The 19,958-nt window shown below is 36.1% G+C and overlaps 1 long non-coding RNA gene across 2 annotated transcripts in view; it reads left to right on the plus strand.

Annotated features, from left to right (window-relative positions):
• LOC145674532 (uncharacterized) overlaps positions 1-19,958 on the plus strand; it is a 240,926-nt gene that overhangs the window by 52,595 nt on the left and 168,373 nt on the right. For both annotated transcript variants that reach the window (XR_014128969.1, XR_014128968.1), the window contains exon 2: positions 18,421-18,621. This is a non-coding gene — a long non-coding RNA (uncharacterized LOC145674532). The remainder of the gene's footprint in view (positions 1-18,420; positions 18,622-19,958) is intronic.

The raw sequence follows: 19,958 nt of genomic DNA on the forward strand, positions 1-19,958 counted from the left end.
ATTCCCTAGTCAAAATAAAAACTCTTCAAAATTAATCACAAATTCTTATACAACCATCCCTTCCTTGGAGTACTGCGCGGTCACATACCCGTCACTGCGATGTAAAGGCACTTATGGCGACGAGGAAACATCGGTTGTCGTTTTCGATCATTTTATATGTTACTCCCGTCCAAGGTCGCAAGGTGTCTTGCCCCTTATCCCAATGCATGAAAAGCAAATATTTTCGCCAGCCAGGGGCAGGGAAGGAAGAACGCACACAACTCGCTCTATAGCTTTAGGGCAAATACCTAAAGGCACAAGCAATAAACCACTTGACCAAGAGCAATGTTGCAAAACATAAGACAGGGTAAGCCCACGCTCGGCCTGTTCGACACAAAATCACTGACCCTTCGAACAAGATAACATTATTGCGCTCTCAGAGTCAGGTTTTAATTGCATTTGTGTTGAAGTACGTTTTCTTTGATTTTTAAACATTTGATGAATTTCTTACACACTGTTGTGTATGATATTTTCTATGTGGAATATTATTGAATATTTTCTACTGTACACATTGTGTAAATAGAACTCATCTGTATTTCTTACATTGACTTTGAAAACTTTAGCAATGCCCTCATGCGCTGTGTACGGCTTTAAAATGAACACACGAAATAGAAAAGTTGGTGAAGCGAATGTCAAGTTCCGTTCATTCCCAAAGCAGGGAGGTTTACAGCAATTGTAAAGCAGTAGGGGTGTAATTTTGTCATCTGTGGTTGGACCCAAAAAACCGTAGGTCCACGCTGCTTATGCCCTTAGCAGAGCTGAGCTGGTTTTGAGTTTAACATCCCGTTCAGCAGCGAGGCTATATGATATGTAGACCTACTGGTTAACGTGGAATCCGAATCACATGAGCTCCCACCGGGAATCGAACCTGGGTCTCCCACGCCAAACGCGCGTACGCTAAGCTTGTACCCTTAGTTTTATGAATTTTACCAAATGAATGAATATCTACATATTTTAACACAGTATATGAGTTCTTTGCTATATTGCTTTTGTAGTAATATTTTTGTCATTAATTTGCTTATTATGTATCTTTCTATGTAAAATAACAAGTTCTGGCTGGCTGATTGATCAACGCTAGGCCAAACCGCTTAAGCTAGAAACTTGAAGTTTAGAAAGGGCATATGATTTGTAATGTAAGGTCCCACTAAAAGAAGAATATTTGGAAATTTGAAGGGAAAAGGGAGAAAGAGGAGTGGCAATTATCTTAAAATGCCCATACCTTGGAATCTTTGAGTGTTAACGACATGAAATTTGGTATATGGATTTCTCATTTAAAATAATTAGATATGTATGTAAGCGTTTTTATGATATTTGCCCTAGAAAGGAAGAAAATAGGGTAAAGTTACAATTGTTATAATTGGATGGTCATAACTCGAAAATCGTTAAGGTTATTGACATGAAAATTGGTTGAGTTGATTTTGAGTTTAACGTCCCATTCAGTAGCGGAGCTATATGAAACGTTAACCTACTGATTAACGTGGAATTCGAAATACATGAGCTCCCGCCGGGAATGAAAATTGGTGTTTAGGTTTTGCAAGTAAAACAATTAAAGACATGTTTCTGCGTTTTTTCATTTTTCCTTAAAAAAAAGTTTAAATTGTAATTAGTAAAATAGAATGGCCATATTCCAAAATCCCTTAAGAGTAGAAACATCTTGATTAAAGATGTATTTCAGCGTTATATATATATATATATATATATATATATATATATATATATATATATATATATATATATATTACGGTTAGAAGAAAAACAGCAGGAAGACAAAGTTGGGAGTTGAAATTGTTACAATAAGATAGCCATATCTCGAAACCACTTAAGATCAGAGGTCTTAGGGATATGAGAAGTGAGAGGTCGGAGAAAGAGCAAATGCAAGCGTCTGGGGGCGGACTCCCCGCCTAGCCGAAAGCAAGTTATGCAATAAAAAAATTTGCATCAGTTAGACTTTACACGGCGGTTTCTGGGTGTTGGTGTTTGAAGCTCCAAGTTAATCACATAACTTCAATTTACATGTCTTTATTTTCTAAAATTCAGCAGTTGTTTATAAGTGGGTATTTTGGACTCAAATTTTACATTTAAATTCATCTGGTATCAACTTTGTTTTCTTTATCAGAAAAATAGAAGAAATTTTCGATTATTTTTACATGTTCCTGTGTCTCCCATGATAGAACTAGAGGTGATACGGGTTTCGATTCCCGTCAGGAGTCGTGTGGTTCGGGTTCCACGTTAAGTCGTAGATGCACGTCTTGTATAGAGTAGTAGCTGAAAGACACGCTGAATTCTATATCACCTCACCTCGTGACATATTCTACGTTTGCATAATTTCTAAACCACTTTTCTTTCTTTCAATCTCCTCCTTCCTCTTAGGACACGCATAGGTTCAAACAGAAACATTCTTCACGGTTGGAGGACGCAAGGCTACTGTACCATACGCGTACAACCCTTATGGGACTAGGTAGTGACTTGCGCAGTTTGAGTAGCACACACGAATAAACCACGCTTACATTTATTATATATAATTAATAAAATCTCATAATAGGACTTACTCTGCACGTCAAACTTTTAACATATGTGACTTTTTAGATTCTGTTCTTCTTCTGCTTTATTATTATTATTATTATAATTATTATTATTATTATTATTATTATTATTATTATTATTATTATTATTATTATTATTATTATTATTATTATTATATGAAGCAATTATCTCGGCAAACTTGGTTAATACACACCATTCAGCAACCGGTAGTTGTAGAAATCTGGCTTTTCCGACAGTAGTTGTTAGCTCAATCATACGTTCGTGAGACTTCGTGCTATTCACATCGTCTCTCGCTCGCTGTTAGTTTTGAAACACACGACGAGTCGATTTAAGTTTGTGTACTGTGCGATTATCTTAGTGGGATATTGAATTTATTAGTGTCTTCTAGTCTTCTATTTCTTCGAGTGATTTTGTGGTCGTTCTACGACGAAATTTCGACATGAGTTGTTTACGTGAAAATACCTTACGTATAAATTTTGGTCAAGTAAGTCAAAAGCCTTCTACAATTTTTGTCCATGAATGGATCCGAAACACGTTTAAATTAACCATAGATCAAATACACAGCATTGAACTGGACTATATCAAGAAACAACTGTATATTAAGTTAGTCAACAAGGTTCTGTGTGAACGAATTCTATCTTCTACTCATGGTGAAGTCAAATTCACCGATAGTGACAAGGAATATTTACTTCCTCTTGATCTCGCTGACAACAGTATTACCGTCGTTAAGGTGTCTTTGTGCCCCATGGAACTTAGTAATCAACAGTTAACACGAGTGTTTTCTCAGTATGGTGAAATACAGTCAATCCTAGACGAACAGTATTCTGCGGATCATGTCTATGTCACCCGTACTGGACGTAAATTAATTAAAATGAAGGTTAAACAAAATATTCCTTCATTTATTACAGTGTGTGGTTTGCGCCTCTTCTGTAGTTATTCCGGTCAAATCCAAACTTGCGCGTTGTGCAATTCACAGGACCATTTTGTTCAAGAATGCCCCCGAAAAAAAGGTCCGCCCTTCAAAGTTCACCCGCCAGTTCGCAGTTCTCCACTGCCACCGCTTCGTACCCCTTATAATCTCCCACATGAAAAGGTGTCTCTGCATACTGATAACTATACGGAATTTCCTCTGCTCACTTCTGCTCACCCTGGTATTTCTTCAAGTCATGACGTTCCAGCACCTGAAACATCCCACGATCCCGTCATTCGCCCCGACCTCCAAATGGAAGAAGATCGTACTACTGACCCGGAAGTTATTGCCCCTCTGGAATCTACTGCAGTACCTCAGTCTACTCCTGAATGTAAGGCCCAAGAAATTCTCAAGGAAGGACAACTAGCTCAGGTAGGTGACCAACAGTCAGTGAAGGATTTACAAATGGATTCTAGTGCTGCCTTGGACCACGATAATCAGCCTCTTGTGCCATTGGTAGCCGACTCGAATACCACCCGTGACCGGAATGTGCAATCACTCACAAGTGATTCCGCCAGTGAATCCGATCTTAGTGCTCCTGTATATGAAAAACGTAAACCTTCCAAATTAAAGGCAACTGTTACTGGAGTTTCAAAAACTTCTAAAGAGGTCGTTTTTCAGATGTTACACCTGTTTCAGGTGCACGAACACGGGCCACCTTGAAAAAGTTGAAAGCTGGTACCCCTGTTGGGGAAGATTTATAATTATCTTCTTTGTATTATTGTGGTATCATTTTCAGCCCTTTATGCAGTGTTTACTACTTCGTTTCACTTTCCTTTTGTTTATGTATAGTTTTAGTTTTGCCACCATTAACCTAAATGGATTTACTTCTCCTGTTAAACAAGAAGCGTTAAGAGATTTTATTTACAAAGCAGATATTGATGTGTTGTTCGCTCAAGAAGTGGCCCTTCCGGAATATGGTTCTCTTTCCAATCATACATGCTATTCTCGTTTTACAGAGAATGGGCTAGGTACAGCAATTATCTATCGTAGTGATCTAGCTTTTAAGACAATTAATGATTACCCAAATGAACGAATCTCCCTTGGTATGCTTGAACGCATTAAATTATGTAATATTTATGTCCCCTCTGGTTCTCATAACAAGAGAGAGCGCCAATATTTCTTCAACACTGACCTTGCTCAGGCTCTATTTAATGGTACTTACCCTTGTATATTAGGTGGAGATTTTAATTCCGTTTTACAACCCATTGGCCAGACTCCGAACTTTAACTTTTCTCCCGAACTCCAGCGCATAGTAAATACGTATGATTTAGTGGATGTGTGGCGTCATTTTCGACCCGCTGAACCGGGTCACTCATTTCATACTTCACAATCATCTAGTCGCTTGGACCGTTTTTACATAAGCCGCTCACTTGTTGCACAAGTGCGCAATATTAAGCTCGAACCTGTTTGTTTCAGTGATCACTATGCTCTAATTATGAGACTAACCCTACCAGTATCCAAATTTTTGAGAAGTAGTCCCCTTTGGTATTTTAACACCTCTATACTTATGGACCCTGAGTATCAGCATTTAATTCGAGAGGAATGGCGGATCTTGTTTCCGTTAATATCACGCTATCAGGGCAAACTTATGTGTTTTTGGGACAAGAGAATTAAACCTAGATTTCGATCCATAAGTAAACAATATTGTGTTCAACAGACCCAGGCATACAATACTCAATACAACTATTATTCTAGTCTTCTCAAAAAATACATGCAAGAACAATTACGAGGCCGTCCGGTCAGGCCTCAAATTCAAGAAATCAAAGCGCATTTATTGTCGTTGCATAAACAACGCATGCGCGGTTTTTTTGTTAGAAGCAAACTTGTCCAGGCCGATGACACGGAACAAGCTAACATCGTGCAAATTCACAAAAAAACGACTCAGAGGCAAACAAAAGTTAATTTCTTCTATTAAGGGCAAGGATTGCCAAATTTATGAAGGTTCGCAGGTACTTCCCCAATTTGTTCAGTATTATAAACAATTGTATACAAAACCTAATGTACATAATGAAGATGAATCTCTTTTGGACTTTATTCCTCTAAACCTAGATGTAAATGCTCAAGAGTATCTCAACAGTCCCTTCACACTTGATGAAGTCAAGAGATCAATTCAACTAGGGAAACGTGGTAAATCTACTGGTATTGACTCTTTACCATTAGATTTTTATATTACTTTCATTGATATTCTTGCCCCGTTTCTTACGGACCTCTTCAATGAATATCGAAATACCTGTACCTTAGGGGAATCTCTATCCACGGGTATTACTGTATTAATCCCTAAACTGCCTAACTCTAACTTCATAGACAATTATCGTCCTATCAGCCTTTTAAGTGCGGACTTAAAAATTTTAACACGATGTCTCGCGCTTCGTATGAAACAATATGTGGGAAAGTTATTAAGTTCCTGTCAATATGGACATGGGCAACAAGCTTTAATTCATGAAGCCTTAGCTAACATAAGAGATTTTATAGCCTATCATGAGACTGCCTCTCCTACGCCCGTTGCTATTTTATCTACCGATTTCTCGAAAGCTTTTGATAGGGTATCACACGAGTATCTTTTTAAAGTTCTACAAAAATTTGGTTTCAATGGCGCCTTTTTGTCCATGCTCCAAGGAGTATATCATAACAGGACAACTAAATTAAAACTCAATGGTAGTCTCAGTTGTGTCATTCCTTTCTGTAATGGTATTCTTCAAGGTGATAGCATGTCGAGCCTTTTATTCAGTTTCTCGGTTGCACCTCTCATATACGCGGCACAAACCAGACTCACTGGCATACAAGTTTATCAAGCTTCCATTTCTGTCGCAAGTTATCTTGATGACGTTCATCTCTATGTTAACAGTATTTCTACCTTAGAAGATATTCAGAGCCTTTTACACAGGTATCAACAAATTTCTGGAGCGATTTTAAATAAAGACAAAACAAAACTACTATGTATACACCCCGAATACCGGACTACATACAGTTCGCACTATACGATCGCTGACTCAGTTAAAATCCTAGGTATTGAATGGTTCAATAACACCAAACAAACCATTCACTACAATTCTGACATAATTGCAAACAAAATACGTGGTCTTTTAATACAGCATAAGCCTCGCAATATGAACATGATCAGTAGGAATTCATTTCTCAAACAAAAAGCATTGAGTCTTTTGTGGTATTTCTGTCAGATTTTCCCTCTTCCCACAAAAACATACAACTTCCTCAACAGTCACGCTTTGTTCTTTCTGTGGAAACACAAGCTGTTGAGAATTGCACGTGATCAGCTTGAGCTTTTACCAGCTCAGGGTGGCGTAGCTTATGTAAACATAGCCCTCCAGGCAAAATCACTACTGCTGAAAAGAAGCATTGAATTGTTTACGAACGATAGGGTCAGTGTGTCGTCATCTGTTCTCTCCGCATGTTTAGGTTGCATTGACCTTGAAGCTCCGATTCATATTTTTCCTTGGGGAATTAAATTCCCACACTTGTGTGAACCCGTCTTAGATATCGCTTATGCATTAATTGAACGAGCACAAATTGAGTTAATGTCGGTCAAAGCACTCTACCGACATTATCTCAGAACGCAACATATCGTCACGCCCCACATTCAATTGAAAGAACCACAACTTCATTGGAATTATATTTGGCAAAATATTAATGCTCCCTTTTTAACTACCCAGCAACGATCTCTTTGGTATTTTATCGTTAATAATAAATACGAAACGCGAGACAGACTATATCAGCTCGGTATAGTGTCTTGTAATCTGTGTGACTACTGTCATAATATAGATACTCTTGAGCATCGCTTACAATATTGTACAGAGATTCAACATATATGGACCAAATTTAGTACACTCATAAGTAAGATTTGTCATTCTTCACCATCTCATATTACTGCTACAGATGTTCTGATATATCCAGATTTTAACTATTTTCCTAAAGCAAAAAATAACAGTGTAGTCTGGCTCGCTGCATATACGCTTCTTTATGTGCTCACCACACATCGACCATATCATGTCGATGTGTATTTGTCTTATTTAAGGTACCATTTGCAGCAAATGAATGTGCAGTATAAACAACACTTTGCAAATTATTTTGTTGTCTTAGCTCCATAACAATCCTGTAAACTTTTCAGATTTATAACCAGTTTTTTTTTAATCAACTCGCTTTTGTATTGCTTTTATAACTGTCCAATGTACATGTGATAGAACTGTTAATAAAATAAAAAAATCGGTAGAGCGCTGAGCCATGGATTTAACGGTTGCGAGTTCGAATCTAGTCTAAGTCAAAAGATTTTTTTCCTGATATAATTCTTGAAATGGAAATGTTTCTCTCTTCGCCTTTATCTCGTAATTCTGAATAGAGATGTCTGAATGTGAAAGAAAAAGTATACTAGAATATAAGAAAAGAGAGGTAATTTACATGATACCTTTTGCAATTTTTAACTATATTTTCACCTATCTAGGACCTTTCTAAAAAGTTCACTTCTAGAGCTCCTTTTCGCTCTCTTATGTGTCCTTTAATTAATTTCTACAGTTACTTAGTGAATCACATATACATATATTACAGATGTCGTTTCTCTTTCTCTTCTCTCTACATCATGTCTGGAAATGAATGTTTTTGACAATAGGTTACAAACACGATTTTACAAAATAATACGATCTGCGATATCAGTGATACATATCGTGATGTTTAACTTAACATATAAAACAATCATTAGGAAAACTGAGAATACGAATCTTTTCGTGCACTGATGCTTCAAATCTGTGTCTTTACTCCCTATACCTATGTTAATTCCCTAGTCAAAATAAAAACTCTTCAAAATTAATAAAAACTTCTTATACAACCATCCCTTCCTTGGAGTACTGCGCGGTCACATACCCGTCACTGCGATGTAAAGGCACTTCTGGCGACGAGGATACATTGAACATTTTCTAGCCGCAGCTCTTGAAAGGAAGGCCAATACAATTTGTTTCTCCAGTAATACTTTCAAAATTACATATCGGAAAGTATTGATTATTTGTTCTCAGTAGTAACGAGAAATTATGTAATGATGTAACTAAGTACGCATTGTGTTGAAATTTCTTTCTGCAACCAGATAGATAAAGCAGAACAATAAAATAAGGATTTCCTTTCACAAGTACATTTGGAATGTATAAAACAATCAACTACCCTTCAATAATATCACAAGGAAAATAACTCTACTTATGAGCTCACCGTATGGGAATGATATTGAAAGAATATCACGTGATGACAGATAAAGAAACAAGATTCAATAATTTCCTGTTTAGGTTATGTAGAAACTTCCAGAAAGTATCCTGGATAGTGATAGTATTTCTTTTCTCATATCTAAACAATGATACTTATTCAAATTTAATTCAAGATAAACTATGTGGCGCTGTGATTGCTCATATACATGTTATGTGTTTCGTGCAGTCACTGTCATATCTGAATACACGCACACACATACACCCTCCCACATATATATATATATATATATATATATATATATATATATATATATATATATATATATATATATATATATATATATATATACAGTTGCGTATTTAAGGGAGGCTTCCAGGCTTAAACCCAGCCGAAATTTTATTTACTATTTTAAAGTTAATGTAATATCTTAGAGATTTTCTCCATTCTAAGGAATAAAGTTAGGAAAGCCGTCCCCGAAGCAATATATATATATATATATATATATATATATATATATATATATATATAAGAAGAAGTTTGTTCATAAACATCTAGCTACTTTTCAAGACTTTTGGTACATAAGTGTGCCCTGGCCTAACTTAAATACTATTGCATTTTCAGTAAGATTAAGAGGAGAGATGGGTGACATTTGAAGAAAATCAACTACGACCGATATTTGATTCCAATCCATGGTTTTTGGTGTTGCTTACGTTATTTAGCACTACTATGGATACCGTTGAAATCCAAGTTCAGTCTTATCTGTATTGGCTGGGGTGGGAGAAATAATAGAAAACATTTGGTATCACTCTCCCATCCATAATATTAATAGTGACTCTGGCCATGCTATTTAAACTGAAATTACTCGCTCCTGCGCATCATAAGGGGAGGAAGAAGTGCAAATACTTTACGAGTGATGAATCACGCTCACTTACGAAATCAAATGAAATTATTATTTTTTTTTTAGTTTAACGTTCCACAATTTTGCCTGTTTGAATAAGGGAGTAGGTTGCTTAAGGAAAGTGAATGTTGATGGAAGAAATGGTGGAGTGAAAGTTTGTGAGGAAATGGGAATACTCCTAGAAAATCTACGGACATAATGTTGCCCACCACAAACTTACTTGGGAAAAGATCTAACAAAGGACACCAGGCACTAGAGATAATAAGCGCTCTATTACTGAGCCACCTTGCTCCTACTGGCTTACTTAGAGATCAGGCTCATTGCTACAGTCTTGTCAGAGGGCATAGTCCCTTAAAATTTCATTTGTTTCTATAGAAAAAAAATAATATAAAATTTAAAAATAAGCTGTCAAAAATGTAATGTGGATTCAAGTTACCCAGTTAAAAGATATACAGTATATGTATCTCTCCCTTTCTCTGCCCTATATTTTGCCTAAAAGCCTAGCTCATTAGTTTAGAAAATGTTAGTAAATTACCTCTACAATGTTTCATTTCAAATATGTAAAAGCTAACCATCACTGGGGGAAAAAATACTAATAGGAACTTTGAGTAACTCCAGAGCCGATAGTAATAGAATCGTCCGATTTTGTTTTTCGGAAAGAGGAAGGAATATAATTTTATATCCAGTACATACAAAAAATCAGTTAACGGCCCTTAGTATACCTATGAGTGTGCTCCTTTTGTTGGTCGTCATACATCAAGGCTGTACTCAACCTCGCTTCAGGAGTTGCATAACATTTGAGGTGTCACGAATCAACAAGTATTGACAATTATTTGTCTTAAATTATCCAAAACTTGAACGTGGGAATATTATACAAAAATCTTCACGTGCCCTCGCAGAAAAAAAAGATCCAAGGTGTCAAGTCGGGTGATCTCGAGGCCATTGAAAGGGGCCTCCCCTTCCATCCAATTATTTTGGAAATGGTTATTTATAAATTTTCTCATGCAACAGCGATAATGTTGAGGAGGGCCGTCTTTTTGTGTCAACAGATCCAATATATTTCAGGAAAAATTTTCTTGTAGGCCTTATATCTAGAGAACTACATATAGTGTAGCCAAACCAAACCAATCACTTAACTCAGTATGACGTGCTTATTCTTTAAAAAAATACGAAAAGTCAATTTAGGGGCTGTTCAAAAATTGTGTAGGCCCTAATCTAAAAAAAAATCAATATAATTAATTTTCATTAAATCAAACATTTTCTTTTTACGCGCCATATATGGAGATCTACGTACAGTGTAGCTAAATCCAAACTATCAATTAACTCAGCATGATGTGCTTATTCCGTAAAAAAATACGAAAACTCTATTTAGGGTCCGTTCAAAAATTTTGTGATCCCTAATGTAAAAAGTCCCAAATATTTCATTCAATCAAACATTTTCTTGTGCGCGCCATTTATGGAGAACTACATATAGTGTAGCCAAACCCAAACTAACAACTAACTCACTATGATGTGCTTATTCCGTAAATAATACGAAAGTTCGATTTGGGGACCGTTCAAAAATTGTCTGGCCCCTGATCCAAAAACTGATTATTGGCCAAGATCGCAATCTTTTGATTCATTTTTTGGATCATTGCAAAATTCTTGTTGAAACATGTATCACTGTTGTGTGCGACGAGCAGCATAATGTTCCAACATTGCCACGTATATTGTCCCTGTAGTTATAGCCTCTTCAAAGCACAATAGGCCTATGGCAGAATTTCCAGTCTACTTACATCACACGTTTAATTTTGACCTCTTGCGTTCATGTTCCACAAATTTATGTGGATTTTTCTCTCAACGCCATATAGTGCAGTTATGCCTATGCGCCTTACCTGATATATGGAAGGTGGCTTCGTCAGAAAAAGCTACCCTTTTTAGGAAATCATTGTCCTCATCAATATACGATGGCATTTCAACAACAAATTAATATATCCAATGCTCGTAATTAAACTTAAGTTTTTGGCACGTAATCTTTTATGCACGTTATCATGTACAATAGAACGCGGGATTCGCATCTCACGCCTTATCGATTTGCGTGGACTTTGCTGAAAGGCCTCCCGAATCGTCTCCATTTCTCTATTCATATTTTCTTTTCATTACATTCCTTTCACTACATTATCTTTTCATTACCTAGTCAGTATCCATCAATTGTTTGTGCCATCTAACAACGCAGTGATGGTTTCGTGTTTGATGTTCGTGTTGCTTTCTAAATCTTCTCTGTACGGTTACAGAGCATTTGAATTTTGCGAACCAAAAACGGAACTTTACATTCTGATGAACAGCGAAGGACACGGTTTTGTTCACAAGTAATGCACATGCGCAAAATCTTGTTGCGCTCAATTGTCTGCTGGGCATAAAATTGTAGTTTTTAGTCTTGCAAAAAAAAAAAAAAAAAAAAAAAAGATGCTTTCACTATTAGTACTCAAGTTATTCAACATTTCCTTTTGGATCAAAAGATCCAATATATCTCACGCAAAAATTCTCTTGAAGGCCTTATATCTAGAGAACTACATATAGTGTAGCCAAACCAATACTATCACTTAGCTCTGTATGACGAGTTATTACGTAAAAAATAATAAAAAAAAACGAAAACTCGATTTAGGGTACGTTCAAAAATTATGTGTTCCCCAATCTAAAAAATTCAATTTATTTCATTCAATCAAACATTTTATTGTACGCCCATATATGGAGAACTGCATACGCTTAGCCAAACCCAAACTTTCAACTAAGTCAGTATGATGTGCTTATGTCGTAAAAAAAACAATACGAAAACTCGATCTAGGGGATATTCAAAAATTTTGTGGCCACCTAATCTTAATAATCATATATATTTCATTCAATCAAAGGTTTTCTTGTACGCGTCATATATGGAGAACTACACATAGTGTAGCCAAACCCAAACTATCAATTAACTCAGAATCATGTGCTTATTCCGTAAGAAATACGAAAACTCGATTTAGGGGCGCTTCAAAAATTGTGTGGCCCCTGATCCAAAAACTGATTATTGATAAAGATCGCAATATTTTGATCCATTTTTTTGGATCATTGCTAAAATGCTTGTTGGTATATTTTCATCCGGACATACTGTATTGCCTTTTAGCTTTTCCGAGTTTTATTCACACTTTATAGCACAGGCTTCCTATAACTTTTACTGTCTAATAGCTGTATTATTTATATGGTCCTGCATGTTTTGAATCCCCAAATGGGTTAGCGGGCAGGAGCGTAAATAAGGGCCCCTCAGACTCCGCATTGCGGGGGCCTCAAGCCATCAGGGCCCCCAAATCGTAAAGTGGGAAGTAGGGAAGGGACCCTACTCCACGCTGTCTTCAGGAGGACCCTCAAGCCTTAAGTTGTCTCGCTGCGTTAGCCTCAAAATCTGATATTCCTTGTAGTTCAGATTCAGTTTTAAATGTATCCCGGTTATTATGCTGGTTCATAAGTTGTAATATGTTATATATGTATACATCTTGACTTTCTGCTTACTTCTGATTATACGTATATGCAATGTTAATAAGTATTCTTGAACCACTGAATGCATATGAATGGACTAATTCTTGCTATTTATTACCGTTTTCTCACTATGACTATCATTGTTCGAACTATAAAACGTGGATTACTACAATTTCGGTATGAATAGGAAGATAAATATTGTAATATTCGGCACATGGTTCCGTTTACAAACAATCAACACATGCTTGTATTTATAACCACCACCACGTGCGTCCTACTACAAACTACTACAGTCACAGACAACAGGAACAGCAGCGACATCACTAGTCATGTGACGAAGAAGAACCATTAGCGCCACCGCTACATTGCAGCAGCTATAAAACAAGGAGGGCCTTCATATCTGGCATCAGTCTATGGCTGGTCAACTCCACTCTCCCAGCTTGCCTGGAGCTTTGAGAGGTACAATCATGTCCAAAATGTCTAGAAACATGTTGATGTAGGAATATAATTTGATAACGATTTCGTCAGGTATTTCTTATAATGTTCGCATGCGTATAATGGGCAAATACTTGTATGTGGTAAATTTCATGTCAAAAGAGCAGTAAATAAGAACAATAAGAATAATGAAACAAAAAAATATATAATTCCTTATCCACTTAGAAACATTTTGTTTTATTCATTCTAATATTCTCATTTATAATTCTTTTTCTATGAAATTTACCACAAATATACATTTCCCGATTTAGTAACAATATTAAAAGTACCTTGCGAAACCATTATCAAATTATATTTCCACAACAAGACAGTTATAGATATGCGACAATCATTTTGGACATGAGTGTACCTAACACAAGCCTTTTAGCTTACTTGGAGCTCTAAGGAATACTATCCATTCCACTCTACGTGCCAAGAGCATTGTGGGATTCGAAATCTCAGTTCCCCAACTTTAGTGAAGCTTTATTGCTTTCTAACCTCTCACTACTTAAGTGGAGTATTGAGAATCCTAAATCCACCCCACTTACTTTGCGTGGAACTCTGTAGGGATCCTTCTCTAAGCTGCCTGGACCTTGAGACACCTACTTTTCCTGGTTATTAGATACGTCTATACTTTTATACTGATATTGTATAATACTGTTTACAACAGGAAATTTTGTAATAAAATTGGTAGTGGAAGAAAACGATTCCCGTATTTGATTGTTCTACCTGCTTAGCGGAACTTTACGATATACATTTATTCTTGGAATGTTGAATCTATATAAAAATAGTAATTGCCGTTTATGCTGTATAAAAACGTCAACACTACAACAGCAAGTGGTCACATTCGGTTACAATAAGGTAACAGTCAAAGAATTATCCAATTCATAAGGTTCTGAATCCTTTCCTACCTTGTAGGAAATAAAAGGCTTCTAGAAACTATTTGAACCCTTCTCCCCTCTTAAAATACACATAAGGGTCCGCGGTGACCCAGTGGTAGAGAGTTTACCTCTGGTGCATGGGGACCCTGGTTACTGATGGGTAAATTCCAGGGAATATATTTTTTGGGGGAATATTCCCGAGAAGATTCCAAAAAATGGGAATTTTCCGGCAATTTATCTACAATTACAAAGAAAATTGAACTCTATTACTATATTATGATTTTAAAGTTAAATTCGTTTTTTATCGCAGTATATTATTACTGTTGTTACAGAGGATTCTCTAAAATGTATATTCTGAATAGTATTATGTTATTTTATTAATATTTTATTATATTTAGAGAATACGCATAAATGTATATTTACTTACGAAATGTTCTATGCACGTAAACATGTGGAAAAATGGTATAGTAAGTCCACATACTTTTACACCGCTAAACAGTTTAAATTGATATGAAAGTGGATTTTCTAAACTTGATTCTACTACCGATATTATAAACATATTAAGTGTTTAAATCTTATAAACAAATTAGGTTAGGTAACTGCCAGAAGACACCTGTGGCACCATTTTATCAATATTGTGCATACATACTTATGTTCATAATATTTGCACGATACTGATTTATCTTTATAATTTTGCAGGTAGCATTGTCACATAGATCTTTATTCCCACCTACTTCTCGAAATTTCATGCGTTAATTCACATGTAAGAGAAGTCCGTGCACCTCTTTAGAAATTCAAGTCAGAGAGAGAAAACAGACCTCTGTCTCTTACTAACCGTGATTCGGGGTGCAGTAATAGTACTTCATCTCCATTTCTACAGAATTTCTCCATTACTTTACAAACTGGTTCCTTTTTGATAGTTTGTAAATTAATACTTTACTATTTTTTTTTAGTGCAAATGGAAATGGAACTATAAAAAAAATCATATTATAAGTTATACAAACTACAGACAACAAATTTTAAATTTTTTAAACATCCAACTTATTTAAAACCTAGAAGTAAATCATAATAAATGAAAATAAAATAATTAGTCATATGGTTCTTATAATTTTAAAGTTTAGATAAAGAAATGGAAAACAATTCCTTCCCGGGAATTTATATGCCAGGGAAAAAAACGAGAATATTCCCATTTTTATATTCCTTCCCACCGGGAATATTCCCACTGTCCATCACTATCCCTGGTTCGATCCAAGATCGCGCAAAGTGAAGTTTGTAGTGGACAAACATAGTATGCATGGGCTTCCTCGGGATTCTTCCGTTTCCTTCCACTTTCTTCATTCCACCATTTCATTCATTTCTCATCATCACCATCTCCTTTAGCCTAGCCCGCATAATCGTGCGACATAAAACAAAAAGATTTTTTCAATGAAAGTGTAATAATAAAGAAAACTGACTTATTCCATCTTGCGAAAATTTCCAACCGCCTAACAACCCCTTAAAATGCACTCTTTAACCAAAGTGACATGGCAACAATTCAGATTGAGGTAGGTACTATCTTCTAAAGGTAATATTAAATGGGCCGTTTTTCCTGCAAGATTGATTCGGCTGTCATCTCGGTCATTTTGGACATTTCATTTTTTTTTACTTCTTCTCTAACCTAAGGCTGATAGGACAGAAGTAGCATTGCTAGGGTAACTATTTACCTCAGTGATCCAGAAAACTATGGATTTTACAATATCAGTATTTTTCGACTGTTTCTTACGCATGAACCTTTTCTAATCCCTATGATTTCAAGGGGTGTCTTACTCCTGGAGCATGTTTTATTTCGTGCTACGAAAGGTGAGAAAAAAGTGTGATGACTGAAAAAAAAATCAAATTTGAGATTTGAATGCATTTACATGTTGACTCTTGGGGTGCTTTTTTCTGACAAGTTTGTAAAATACAACTAGCGCAAATTTCTTATCTAATATAAATAAAATAAGGATATTTTTGTGTGTCTGTATGTATATCTGTCTGTTTGCGGCCTGGGGACCAGACAAGTGGACCTAGAGTTACCAATTTTTGGTCACGAGTACCTGAGTCAAGGCCCCAGACCAATACGAAACGACTTTTTTTTTTCAAAATTCGAACCAGGGGGTCTCAGGGGGCATTTACCGGGACCAACCTGGGAATCAGACAAGTGGACCGAGAGTTACCAAATTTTTGTGACGGGCACCTTGGTCCAGGCTCCACAGCAAAACAAAGTGTTTTTTTTTTTTAAATTCGATCCAGGCGGTCTCAAGGGGCTGCGAGACACATAAAAGTAATCCGAAATTACCGATATTAGTGTCAAATTCATACTTTCCCATTGCTGAGATCAATGGTGACACTTCCATTAGCGATGACTCTCAAACTCAACTACCATTGAGAGGCCGCGGTGGCTCAGTGGTAGAGAGTTCACCTCTGGTGCATGGGGTCTCGGGTTCAAACACTGCTCCCGCCAAATGAACTTTGTGGTGGACAAACACCGTGTGCGTGGGTTTCCTAGGGGTTCTCCCGTTTCCTCCCACTTTCTTCATTCCACCATTTCACTCATTACTCATCATCACCGTCTCCTTTAGCCTAGCCGGCATAACCGTGGGACGTAAAACTCAAAGATTTCATTTAATTTTTTCGACTACCATCGTATGCAGGCGGGGGTTCACCTGGGGGAGGTTAACGAGACATATAAAAATAATCCAAATACCGATATTAGTGTCAAATCAATAGTTTTCGCAGTCGCTGAGATCAGTGGTGATACTTTCATAGCTGTTGACTTCCAAATACAGCCCTTATGCGAGAAATGTGTATTTCAGCTAGCTATTTTAAAAATAAATTATTAATAACCTAAGATATGGCATACGGCATTTCTTATATATATATATATATATATATATATATATATATATATATATATATATATATATATATATATATATATATATATATATATATATATATATATATATATATGTATATGTATATATATAAAACTACAGGGGGTAGTTTACATTAAATGATGAGTTTGTTTTGGTGAAGTTTTTGGAAAATGCTTTACAATTTTGTTTGTATTTCACAAGAAAATATTTCATTAATAACTGCAGCACAGCACGAAGTAGTTTCAGAAGCTGGAGTGATAAAATTTAGTGTAGTGGTTTGTACCTTTTATTAAGCTTGTATATTTCATATCCGTATCAAGTTCGTAAGAGATAAATTAATGCGTTGAAGAGTTTCTGTGGGATATACATATATATATATATATATATATATATATATATATATATATATATATATATATATATATATTCATTTTTATATACATGTATGGGTCTTTGCTTCCTTGATTAAAAACAATGAGGCACGAATACTCTTATTGTAAGTGAACATTTTATACTTAAATTTTCATATTCCTAAGTTGCTAAAATCGTGAGATACTCAATTTTTTATGTATTATCCCCGACTTCCCAATGAGCATGGACGCCCGAAGTGGAGGGTAACTTGGGGCTCGGGCCCCCCTCTGGCTCACGAAAATATAGCAAACCAGGTATATTAAATAAAAGAAATACTAGACTTAATATAACAATCATAAAGATGAGCCCCTCCCTAGAAAATATTCTTCGGGTGCCCCTACCAATGAGGATATGTTCTTTAATTAAATCAAGATAATAAAAGCCTAAGCATGACTCACACATGTGCAAAAATCATCAAAATCAGTTCAGCAGCGATCTATAAGAAGCTCATGTACAAACATCGTTACACTCATATACAGTATATCTGCAGGTTTTTATATCAGTATTGTAACGTAATCATAAAAATCATAGAATTGCAAAACAATCATCTCAATTTGGGATGCATCTGTGATCATCATTTATTATCGAAATTAACTTGAGGTTTCATTAAAGGTTTCATTTGACGTAAAGGTTTCATTTTACCATTCCACGGCACTTGAAGAAGGAAATGACCATCATGTTTGCTGCTGACCGAACAATCTCCGAATTCTTTTGCGTTGGAGAGCCAGATGGTTTTCATACTGAGCTGGCCTGTTTGCTGTCCGGATATTAAGGGCGAAGCCAAGTACCATCACCTATAATCATGGAATTCAGGTATGTATCCTCATGTTCAATTACCGTACTATTAAGTTCTGTATGCACTTTCACTTACACCATCTTCTGCCCAGGAATCAGTAATTTTTTTATCCATCACTCACAGACAATCGTCGGCAGCGTCACAAAAGTGTCGTATTTAGAAAAAAAATAATAATCGAAATTTGAGATATTTTAGTGTGTAGTTGCATACACTGACTTCTACAATTCTACAAAAAACGACACATGTAGTATGCGTTGTTTTGACGGTAGTGATGACGTCACTGTGTTGTATATCAAGATGAAGCATATAAACCATTTTCACAAACAGTCGTGTGTTCAGTGGCGACAGTTTGTGAGCAACAAATCTTTCATAACTAGACAAATACGTCTATATTCAAGCAATTTGTTTTTTAATACAAGGTGGCCCAAAAGTTGGTATATAATTCCGTACTGGTCAACTCATTGCTTTTTATATCATTTCTTATTGTTACCCATCAGGTAGACTGAGATTCTTTATCATTTGTTCTTAATTTATTTTACTTATTTCTCAAGCTCGGAACAGCCAAAGCAAATCTATATACAGGGTTATTCAAAAAGAAAGAACATATTTCAAACATTTATTTCTTCCGAACTACAAAAGATAGAAACATGATTCGAACGTTACTTGATTAAGAAAAGTTTACAATTTAAACAGCCAAGATAGAAGTTCCAATCACGGCTGCATTGGCGCTGTAGTCTGTTGTTGTTTTTCTGTAGTGAAATGGCGGCGTCACAACAGGATAATTCTTTTTATATGCTACAATTGGCAAAACTTGAGTCCATTGTTGCAGTTCAGCGAGTATTTCGCAGTCAATTTAATAAACAACCGCCGCATCATAAGCAAATTTACGAGTGGCATCGAAAATTCGTAGAAAATGGTTGCATCTGCAAAGGAAAAAGCACGGGACGTCCACGCACATCGAACGAGAATGTCGAGCGTATTCGTACACTTTACGAAAGGAGCCCAAAGAAATCCACATCATGAGCAAGCAAAGAACTTAACATTCCTCAATCAACGGTATGGCGAGTTCTAAAACATCGTTTGCACATGAAGCCATTCAAACTGCAGTTGTTGCAAGCATTGCATCCTGACGACCACAACAAAAGGTACGAATTTTGCATTAGCATGTTAGATGATATGGAAGAAGACAATTTTGCTCAACGTTTAATTTTTTCCGATGAATCCACTTTTCATCTTTCTGGTAAAGTTAATCGCCATAACGTTAGAATTTGGGCAAGTGAAAATCCTGCAGCAGGTATTCAACATGAAAGAGATTCACCAAAGATGAACGTCTTCTGTGCAATATCTGTAACCA

This window comes from Thermobia domestica, chromosome 17 (assembly GCF_964235325.1).
Source record: "Thermobia domestica chromosome 17, izTheDome1.hap1.1, whole genome shotgun sequence".
In the NCBI taxonomy this organism is placed as follows: domain Eukaryota; kingdom Metazoa; phylum Arthropoda; class Insecta; order Zygentoma; family Lepismatidae; genus Thermobia; species Thermobia domestica.